Source organism: Zalophus californianus, chromosome X (assembly GCF_009762305.2).
Source record: "Zalophus californianus isolate mZalCal1 chromosome X, mZalCal1.pri.v2, whole genome shotgun sequence".
Classification (NCBI taxonomy): domain Eukaryota; kingdom Metazoa; phylum Chordata; class Mammalia; order Carnivora; family Otariidae; genus Zalophus; species Zalophus californianus.
Window position 1 is genome coordinate 55,894,834 of NC_045612.1, and position 10,672 is coordinate 55,905,505.

General features: G+C 42.2%; 2 pseudogenes; both read left to right on the top strand.

Annotated features, from left to right (window-relative positions):
* Positions 1 to 491: 491 nt before the first annotated feature.
* On the top strand, positions 492 to 4,247 carry LOC113930441 (annotated as a pseudogene).
* Positions 4,248 to 5,589: 1,342 nt separating this feature from the next.
* On the top strand, positions 5,590 to 6,025 carry LOC113930440 (annotated as a pseudogene).
* The last annotated feature ends 4,647 nt before the right edge of the window (positions 6,026 to 10,672 follow it).

Here is a 10,672-nt window from a genome sequence, read left to right on the forward strand (position 1 = left end):
GAATGGGCACTAAATCCAAAGACTAGCATCCTAATAAGAAGAGGGAGATTTGGACAAACACAGAAAAACACATAGGGAAGAAATCCATGTGAAGCCTGAGTCAGAGATTAGAGTAATGTTACACAAACCAAGGGACCACAAAGATTATTGGGAAACACCAATGCTAGGTGGAGGCAAGGATGGAGCCTTGAAGAGAAAAGGGGCTCCTGCTGACACCTTGACTTCAGACTTCTTGCTTCCAGAACTGTGAGAGAATAAAGTTTTATTATTTTAAGCCACTCAGTTTGGTGAAATTTGTTATAGCAGCTATAAAAAAACTTAAAAAACAAGGTGTAAGTCTGTAAAGTACTTCACATTAACAATTTTACTCAAATAGCATTTTTTTCCAGTGGTGAGCACACACACACATACATATGTAACTGATTCTGATTTCAGATTAAGATGTATACATATATATGATAAAGATATAGATGGTTATATAGATATGGATGATGGTAGATGTAGATATAGATGATGGTATAGATATAGATTATGATATAGATATTTTTTATTCAAGTATAACTAACATAGAGTGTTATACTAGTTTCAGGTGTACAATATAATTCAACAAATCTATATATCACTCCGTGCTCATCACAATAAATGTACTCTTGATCCCCTTTTATCTATTTCTCCCCTCTCCCACCCACCTGCCCTCTGGCAACCATAATTTTGTTCTCTATATTTAAGAGTTTGGGGGTTTTCCTCTTACCCTATTGGTGGGAATGCAAGCCGGTACAGCTACTCTGGAAAACAGTATGGAGTTTCCTCAAGGAGTTAAAAATAGAGCTACCCTATGACCCAGCAATTGCACTACTAGGTATCCACCCCAAAGATACAAATGTAGTGATTTGAAAGGGCACTTGCACCCCAATATTTATAGCAGAAATGTCCACAATAGCCAAACTATGGAAAGAGCCCAGATGTCCAATTACAGATGAATGGATAAAGAAGTGGTTATATATTTATAATGGGATATTACTCAGCCATCAAAAGGATGAAATCTTACCATTTACATCAACGAGGATGGAACTGGGGCGTATTATGCTGAACAAAATAAGTCAATCAGACAAAGACAATTATCATATGGTTTCACTAATATGTAGAATATAAAAAATAGTGTAGAGGATCAGAGGGGAAGGGAGAGAAAACTTAATGGGAAGAAATCCGAGAGGGAGACAAACCATGAGATACCCTTAACTGTAGGAAACAAACTGAAGGTTGCTGGAGAGGTTGTGAGTGGGGAGATGGTGTAACTGGGTGAGAGACATTAAGGAATAATGTGATGAGCACGGGGTGTTATATGCAACTGATGAATTACTGAACTCTGCATCTGAAAGTAATGATTAGTGTATGTTGGTTAATTGAATTTAAGTTAAAAAAAAGAAAGATACTACCTACGGAAAAAAAAAAAGAGAGTTTGGGTTTTTTGGTTTGTTTGTTTGTTTGTCTTTTTTCTTTTGTTTCTTAAATTCCACATATGAGTGAAACCATAAAGTATTTGTCTTTCTCTGACTTATTTCACTTAGCATTAAGATATAGATATATCTTAATCTGAAATCAGAATCAATTAATCCATAAAACATGACTTTCCATCTCTCACTTAGTTTCTTGGAAATGTAATGATTGCCACAAAAAAATTATTGGCTTCTGACCTTTTCAGAGAGGATAGGAGAATACAAACTTTCAGTGAGTGGAATAAGTCTATTTATTTTACAGAGAACAAGAGAGAAAATGTCCTAGGTTATCATAAGTATTTGTAACTTTATTACCCCATTCAAAATACAAATCTGAACAGTCTTTCTTTTTCTCTTTTTCCTCTTCCCTCCTTCCATATTGTCTGGGTTTATTACTGAAGTATAAGTTTTTAAGACTGTGAAGTGTGAATTGGGAGTGAGGGTGGGGAGGGCCAGGTGTTCTGTATTCTTCTGCTGTATCAGTGTCCTAAAAGACACAGAAAGTCTATAACAATCTTCTAGACTCTGGGACACTAAATGCACGCCATAAGTAAAAGCAATATATACTTGATTATAGATTGGATCCTGTACTAGAAGGGTTTAAACATAAGTTTTAAGGAAACCATTTGTCAATTAACAAAACTGAAATACAGATATTAATATGGTATCAATGTTAAATTTACTGCCTATATATACCAGACATATTCCTGGTTTCTTTCCTTCTGCTCTCTTTCCTTTCCTGTCAGTTATTAAAAAGTTAAAGTGACTTTAGCTCCAAATTGAATTTTTGAAGGCTTCAATTCTTCATAAAAATAAATTTACCAAAACATTATGAAAAGTTACTTAAAACATTTATAAAATCTTTAAAAAATTTGTAAAAGTATTTCCTAACTTTTTATATAAAAAGTATTTCCAGCAGTGCCAGTTCCAGTGGTTGAGGGCCTTAATCCAGACCTCCTCAAGGGGTCATAGCCCAAAGAGGAGGACCAAAAGGTCATCGAACTGGTTAAGAATCAGTGGACACTGATCACCAAGTACCTGAAGTTGGCTGGGGAAGTAGGGCTGTGAGCACTGGCATAACTACCTCAACCCCAAGGTGAAGAATTCCTGCTGGACTGAGGAGGAGGACTGCATCATCTTTGAGGCCCACAAAATGCTGAACAACTGCTGGGCTGAGATCACCAAGATGATGCCAGGAAGGACAGGCAATGCTGTGAAAAATCACTGGAACTCCATCAAAGGGAAGGTGGACATGGGTGGCTTCCTGAGTGAGTCCAAAGACTGCAGCCCCTAATGTACTTGCTACAGGAGTTTGAAGACAAGGAAGGCTACCAGAGTGCCAACCCCATGGAAAGCCATGAAGTCTCATGACCAACTGGCCCCCATAACTTCCTGCCATGAAGGAAGAGGAGAGCATTGAAGAGGAGGTCATAGCAGCCACCAATTCTAAGAGCAGGGAGCTGTCTTTATGTACCTGGATGGAGTGCAAACACCAGAGCCCTTGGCGGATTTCCCCAAGTGTGAATACCAGGAGAGCTCCTCACTGGAAACCAGCCAGCCCTATAAGTGGGTGGTAGAGGCTGAAAACCTCTTCAACCCTGCCATAGGAAGCCCTGGACTTGATGGAGTCGGACCCTGATGTTTGGTGTAACCTGAGTAAATTTGATCTGTCTAAGGAGATGTCCACAGAGAATAGCATCAGCAACAGCCCAGTACAGCCACAACCATCACAGTAGCAGCAGGCACTACCACCCTTCTAGCCTGCAGCCCCAGTGCCCAGTGTGACAGAGTACTACCTGGACAGCCACACCATTTCAGACCTGAGCCAGAGCAGCTGGCCGATCCCCATTTCCCCCAGCACTGAAATGCAGGGGGAAGGGGAGGCCTGGGAATCAGTACATCACCTTTGGCATTCAAGTGGCAGAAGAGGCATGTCACCCTGTCCCTTGTCATGGAGAACAGAGCCAGTTGTTCTTCCTGGACTTCTGTAACAGCCTCACCCTCAAGAACACATATGGTAAGACCCTGCCTTTCTCACCCTCCCAGTTTCTGAACTTCTGAAACAAACAAGACACACTGGAGCTAGAGAGTCCTTCATTGACATCCACCCCAGTGTGCAGCCAGAAGGTGGTGGTCACCTTACCTCATCTGAGATAAGATGCCCCTTCACCAGAAACACACTGTGTTTGTAACCCCAGATCAGAAGTACTCCATGGACAACACTTCCCACATGCCAACCCTATTCAAGAATGCCCTGGAGGCCACTAAAGCCCCTGTTCCAGACTCCAAACCTGTAGGAGGACTTGAAAGAGGACTCTGAGGCCAGCACTGTGCTCATCATTGAAGACAAAGTGAGGCCTGAGAAGCAGAAGAGGACAGCTGGGCTGCAGTGAAACCTCATCAAGAAGGTCTGCAAGTCCCTGGCTCTCAAAAAAGTGGATGAGGATATGAAGCTGGTGACGTCCATGTGGCCCAAGCTGACAAATGTGTTGTCAATCTCCCCCAGTCTCACCATGCCAGGCATCAAAGAAGACAACAGCCTACTCAGGGCTTTCTGCAGGCCAAGCCAAAGAAGCTGGTGACAGCTCAGAATCCCTGAAACAACTTTCCAACACTTGCCCCATGACCAACAGCTGGAAGATGGTGGCCTTCCAGGGGACCAGGGACCTGCTTGTCATGAAGGAGAAAGCTCGGCAACACCTGGGCCACTTGAAACCCAGCCACATGTCTCAGACCCTCATCTTGTCCTAGGGACTTGGTGTTCACAAGCTCATTCTTATGTTTTCAGGGGGCTGGGGGACCAAGGTTGGTCTGTGAATTTGAGAATCACACTCAGATGACCACCTGCAAGGAGCCTTCTGCCACCAGTCCCTCCCCAGACTGCTCAGGTAGAAGCAGAGCAGGGCCATGAACTGTCTTATCCCTGAGTCCAGCTGTGGCTCCTGGCAGTTCCTGGTGCTAACAGAACAAAGTCCCACACCTCGGCCTGCCTGGACCTCTCCCTAGTGCCACAGGGAGACTTATTAGCTTCTCCCAAGCCCTGATCAGGCCCAGCTTCATCTCAGACCCCTGCTTAGGACAGGAGATGTGGCCAGCATGCTCCTTCCCTCAACCTGTTAGTACATTTTCTTGAAAGAATAAAATTGCCTTTTTCCTTGAAAAAAAATTATAGAGGTATTGTATCAGTGTTAAATTTATTAAAGTTAATTATATAAGAGAATGTCTTTCTTAGGAAATTCACACAGAAGTATCTGAGAGTAAAGGGTCTTTGTGTATGTATCTTACTCTTAAGTGTATATATAATGAGAGAGAAGAATCAGTATAAACCTAATGAAGTAAAATGTTAAGGGAAGAGGAATCTGGATGAGGGAAGTGTAGAACAAAATTTATTGAACTATTCTTATTTATTTGGGTACTGTAGGCAGTGGGTGGTGCCTGTGACCCTACTTGCTTGCCCAGAGCCTGAGACCTGGGTGAAGCTGGAAGTCCCTGCCTTCTTGACCCCCAACCACACTCCCTCTGCCTTCCTTCAAACCTCTTACCCCCTCCACCTACTTCACACCCTTAACTTCCTCTGCCCTCTCACCCCTTTACCATAAAACCCCCACCCTGAGACCCCTTGGGATAGCAACTTGGTGACACCATACTGCACCATTATTGTGGCCTCTGGACCTCACAGAGTGCAACTTTGCCTGTCACTGGGACCTCCAATGTGGGTGGCAGTGGTGAATAGTCAAGTCAGGTGGCCTCAAGTGGGACCAGTCGTGTCTCATTGCTGAGGCCCCAGTGTGTCAGGGTGGCAAGACCTCCAGGTGGCAGAGTCTTCAGTTCTGGATAACAGGGAGGTGGCAGCAGTGGTGCAAGCCATGGGTGTCCAGTAGCCCCTCAGGTCAGACCAAGTGTCTGACTCATCCCCTCTTTAGTCCCACTCTCTGCCACTATCCTCCTCCCCTGATGCTCCTTTCTACCCTGTAGCTGTCCCTCAGTCCACTCATCTGCCAGTATGGTCAGTCTCCATTCCTTCTACCTGTCATCAGGCCCTGCATGTGGATTGGCCATGTGTTGCAGATGATGGCCCTAAAAATGCATCCACTAGAAGCTCCTCAACCTATCCTTCAACCTCTTTTCCCAGTGCTTAGCAGAGCCTGTGGGAGACAACATGTTCCACTGGCAGGCAACCATAATGTGGCCCAATGACAGCCCCTACCAGGGAGCGGTCTATTTCCTAATGATCCAATTTCCATCTGATTACCCCTTCAAACTACCAAAGACCTCATTCACCACCCAGTTTTACCATCTGAACATTAACAGAAACAAAAGCATCTTTCTGGACATTCTTAAATCCAAGAAATTTTTCAGCACTGACCATTTCCAAAGTGTTGTTATCCATCTGTTCTATGTTGTGCAACCCCAACCCCAATGGTACTTTGGTTCCTGAAAGTGTGAATATTTACACAAAAGATAGGTGGAAATATGACAGAATAGCCCAAATATAGACTCAGAAATACAGTCATGTAATTTTTAAATAAATGATAATCCCATCAGAGACAAAACCATATGATTTCACTCCTATGTGGAATTAAAGAAACAAAACAAATGAACAAAGGAAAAATAAAAAGAGAGAGACAAATCAAAAAATCAGACTCTTAACTATAGAGAACAAACAGATGGTTATCAGAGGGGAAGGTGGGTGGGGGGATGGTTGAAATATATGATGGGGATTAAGAGAATGTTTATCTTGATGAGTGCTGAGTAATATATGGAACTGTTGAATCACTGTATTATACACCTGAAACTAATATAACACTGTATGTTAACTACACTGGAATTATTATTTTTTAATAATAATAAAGAAGAAAAAAGAAATAAAAATATAAGAAAAAAAGACATAGCTGGTTTTATGCAAGTCTTTTTCATGATAAAACTAGTACAATTAAAAATCAAACACAGTGGGGGTGCCTGGATGATGCAGTAGGTTGAGCAACCGACTTTGGTTTCCACTCAGGTCATGATCTCACGGTTGTGAGATTGAACCTGACATCAGGCTCCACTCTCAGCATGGAGTCTGCTTAAGACCCTCTCCCTCTCTCTCTGCCCCCCATGCTCTCTGTCTCAAATAAATAAAATAAATCTTTTTTTAAATAAAAAAACAGAGAAGGGGCAAGGTGGTGGAGGAGTAGGGGACCCCATTTAAACTGGTCCCCTGAATTTAGCTGGATATTTATCAAACCATTTTGAACACCCATGAAATCAGCCTGAGATATAAGAATATATATATCTGGATCTCTACAAGCAGAAAAGCACAGCTTTTTGAGAGGTAGGAAGGGTGGAGTTGTGAATCTACAGGGAGTTATTGGAAGATTAACTGAAGGGGGAGGGAGCTGCCTTAAGCTGATGCTTTGAGAGTGATATAAGACCAGAGTGCAAAATCAGAGTCTTTGGAAATCTGCTCTAGTGAGAGACATCCTACTCTGAAAGGGGTTCTGGAAATGAAAAGGCAGAATTCTAGGTAAGGCATTGTGGTCTCAAGATACAGGGGACCACATGATAAGGGAAATTTTTGTCCTAAGATGGCCAGTGGAGCCAGGATGGGAGTCCCAACCCCTGCCCTGGGGCTCTTCCCAGTTCTTCTCTCTGCTCTGCTTCCCACGTGCACCAATCTGGGTTCCTCTCCCTGCCTTGCTTCATGCTCGCACCAAGAGTGCCCAGTATGTAGAAGCAGAAGTGTATAAATTACCCCCTTTGTTTGTGCTCAGGGCTCAGACCTTTGGAGGTCACTCTCCTTTGAGCTTACCAGCTCCTATCATCCAAAATCTCCAGGTGCCCCTTGGTTCTTTCATCGGGTGATCCAGTCCAGGTTCATAACACACAGAGCAAAAGGAGATTCCTTAAATGGTAGAGGGCCTGAGAGTTGGAGCCAGGAAGCAGGTCTTGGTCAGCGAGACCAGGAAGGGACTTGAAACAAGGATCACCAGAAACCCCAAACTGGGTGGGTCGATAGGTGATCTTTCCTTAAACAGCTTGAAAAAATCTGGAAACAGCGTCCACGAAAAGGTAAAAACTTGCAGAGCAGTACTGACTGAGAAGGGGCATTAGGGCAGAACCCGACCAGATTCAGCAACCACGGGTAAGTGTGCAAGCCCACAGCCACTTGGGGTTTTAAAAGCACAAAGGGCAGAGACAAACCCAGGCTCCTGAAAACACTTCTGAGAGTAGTAGTGGGCACGCAACTAAGGAAACTGCAGTTCTCAGTGGTGCCAACAGAAGCTGAGGCTCTCGGTCCTGCAGAGTTTATTAAAGAGGGCAAACTGCGAACTTTCTGCTCTGGGCCAGAGGTTTGGCCATGGCCATTTTTGCTCTGATCCCCTAAAGAGGCTCGGAAAGTCCCCAGTGTATAAAAGCCACCTAGAAGTCCAATTTTCACTGAGCCCAGCCCCCAGACTGGGGGTGGGATGACCCCACCCACACAGGATTACCTGAGAAACAGAGCGACAGGCCCCTCCCCCCAAAGACAGGCTGGAAGAACAGGTGGATGACAATCCTTTGGATCCTATAAGACTGTAAAATCCCAACACAAGGGAAAAACTGTATATTGAGCTCCAGGTGTGGCCTCATGACTTATTTACTTTTCAGATATAATTTTCTTATCCTTTTGTTCTTTTTATTTTTGTTTTTCTTTTTTTTTCCTTTTCTCATGCCATTTTCCCCTGCTGAATTCTTCCTTATACCTTCTCCTCATTTCAACTAAATATCTATTATACCTACTCATTTTTGCATAGGTGCTTTTTAACTTGTATTTTTGCACACCTATAGTTTTTATAGATATGTGCCTTATTTTAGCCTATTTTTCACTCTACTCAGTTTTACCTTTTTATATTTATAAGTTTTATTTTCCCAGTGATTTTGGGATGTAGTGTCTTCTAACACACAGAACAAAATACACCCAGGAACAACTGAAACTCCCTGTTTTGTCCACACTGAGAGATAATAGCCCCCATCCCTCTGCCTCTCTTTTTCCCTTAATTTTCTTATACATATATATTTTTTCTTTTTTTTCAATTTTTTAAATTTAATTCTTATGTTTCATTTTGGCTTTGTTTTTTTCAGTGGTGACATCTCACCATCCAGATACTGCTAGGGTACATCTGGCTTGGGTCGTGGTTGGTATTTTGGACTCTGTCTAGTTTTCAACCATCCATTGACAGAATGACTAGGAGGAGGAACTCCAAACAAAGAAAAGAACCAGGGGCACCTGGGTGGCTCAGATAGTTAAACGTCTGCCTTCAGCTCAGGTCATGATCCCAGGGTCCTGGTATTGAGCCCTGCACTGGGCTCTTGGCTCAGCAGGGAGCCTGCTTCTGCCTCTCCCCCTGCTCATGCTCTCTTTCTCTGTATCTTTCTGTCTCAATAAATAAATAAAATCTTTAGAAAAAAAGAACCAGAGACAATGTCCCCTGCAACAGAACTAATGGATATGGATATAAAAAAGATGTCAGAGACAGATTTTAGGATAGCAGTCATGAAGTCAATAGCTAGGTTGGAAAAAAGGCTTAGTGACAATATAGAATTTCTAAGGGCAGAAAATGAGATCTAAACAGGCTGAACCAAAAAATGCTATGAATGAAATGTAGTCTAAACTGGATTCTCTAACAGCCAGGGTAAATGAAGCAGAAGAATGGATTAGTAGCATAGAAGATAAGCTGATAGAAAAGAAGGAAAATGAAGAGGAAAGGGATAAACAGCTAGTGGCACATGAGATTGGAATTAGAGAGATCGACTCCATGAAACACTCCAGTGTCAGAATTATTGGGATTGCTGAGGGGGTGGAAAGAAAGAGAGGATTAGAAAGTATATTTGAGCAATTCATAGCTGAGAACTTCCCTATCCTGGAGAAGGAAACAAGCATTTGAGTCCAAGAAGAAGAGAGGGCTCCCCCCAAATCAATAAAAATAGAGCAACACATCCAACATGTAATAAGGAAGCTCAAAAATCTTAGAGGAAAGGAAGGTATCCTTAGAGCAGCTAGGGGGAAGAGATCTCTTACATACAGAGGGAGGAACATCAGAATAACAGCTGACCTGTCCACAGAGACCTGGCAAGCCAGCAAAGGCTGGCAGGACATAATCAGGGCACTAAATGAAAGGAACATGCAGCCAGAATACTTTACCCAGCAAGATCATCATTCAGAATGGATGGAGAGAAAAGGAGCTTTCAGGACAGGCAGAAACTGAAAGAATATGTGACAACCAAGCCAGCCCTACAAGAAATATTAAAGGGGATTCTGTAAACAAAGAGAAACCCCAAGAGTCACATAGACCAGACAGAAACAGAAAATCTATAGAAACAAGGACCTTACAGGAAATACAATGGCATTAAATTTATATATTTCAATAGTTACTCTCCATGGGAATGGGATGAATGCTCCCACCAAGAGACACAGGGTATCATATTGGATAAAAAAGTAGGACCCATGCATATGCTGTCTACAAGAGACTCATTTTGGAACTAAAGACAACACCAGATTGAAGATAAGGGGTAGAAATTTTCATATCAGACAAATTAGATTTTAAACCAAAAACTGTAGTAAGAGATGTAGAGGGACACTATATATTACTTAAAGGGTCCATCCAACAAAAGGAGCTAAGAATTGTAAATATCTAAGCCCCGAACATGGGAGAAGCCAATTATATAAACCAGTTAATAACCAAAAAAAAAAAAAAAAAAAACATTTGGATAATAATACATTAATAGTAGGAGACCTCAACACTTTACTCACAGCAATGGACAGATCATATAAGCAGAAGACAAAGAAACAAGAGCTTTGAATAACACATTGGACCAGATGGACTTCGTAGATATATACAGAACATTCTCTCCTAAAACAACAGTATATTCATTCTTCTCGAGTGCAAATGGAACTTTCTCCAGAAAAGACAAGATACTGGGTCATAAATAAGGTCTCAGCAGATACCAAAAGATTGAGATTATCCCCTGCATATTTTCAGACCACAATGCTGTGAAACTGGAACTCAACCACAAGAAGAAATTTGGAAGGAACGCAAACACGTGGAAGTTAAAGAGCATCTTGCTAAAGAATGATTGGGTCAACCAGGAAATTAAAGAACTTAAACAATTCATGGAAAATAATGAGAATGAAAACATGTTGAACCAAAACT